Genomic DNA, 403 nt, shown 5'->3' with positions numbered 1-403 from the left:
ACTTGCATTTTACAATATGGAAGATTGTGTATGTTATGTGCAAGAACTTAGGAAATGCACATATCATTCATTAAAAAAAATAAAAAAGAGAAAATCAGTGTATTGTGATATCCACCAATAGAGATTGAGTGAATGATGATATTGAAATTTTGAATCTCCTTTTAATCAGATAATGAGTATACTGAAGATAATAAAAAGCTACTATAATTTATTTAGCTTTTTTATTATTGAAGTGGCTATTTTAGGAATCCTGATTTGATAAGGAAAGATTTCATTACTTAATTTAGTCATGAGAAGAGGGTAGATGTGTGTTGCTGTTGTGCTCTTGTCTCTGCTGTGAGGTGGTGTAACCTGGGAGTGTACAATGAAGCCATAAGTATTCTCCCCAGTTTTGTTGTGTAAT

The 403-nt window shown here is 31.3% G+C and overlaps 1 protein-coding gene across 1 annotated transcript in view; it reads left to right on the top strand.

The window, feature by feature from the left end:
• The window catches only part of LOC119586922 (dnaJ homolog subfamily C member 5-like), a gene marked incomplete in the record, with an annotated part of 63,036 nt that overhangs the window by 1,054 nt on the left and 61,579 nt on the right, over positions 1-403 (top strand).

The sequence above is a fragment of the Penaeus monodon genome, chromosome 22 (assembly GCF_015228065.2).
Source record: "Penaeus monodon isolate SGIC_2016 chromosome 22, NSTDA_Pmon_1, whole genome shotgun sequence".
Taxonomy (NCBI): Eukaryota; Metazoa; Arthropoda; class Malacostraca; order Decapoda; family Penaeidae; genus Penaeus; species Penaeus monodon.
Note: the sequence above shows the minus strand (reverse complement) of the source record. Positions and strands in the feature narration are given on the sequence as shown.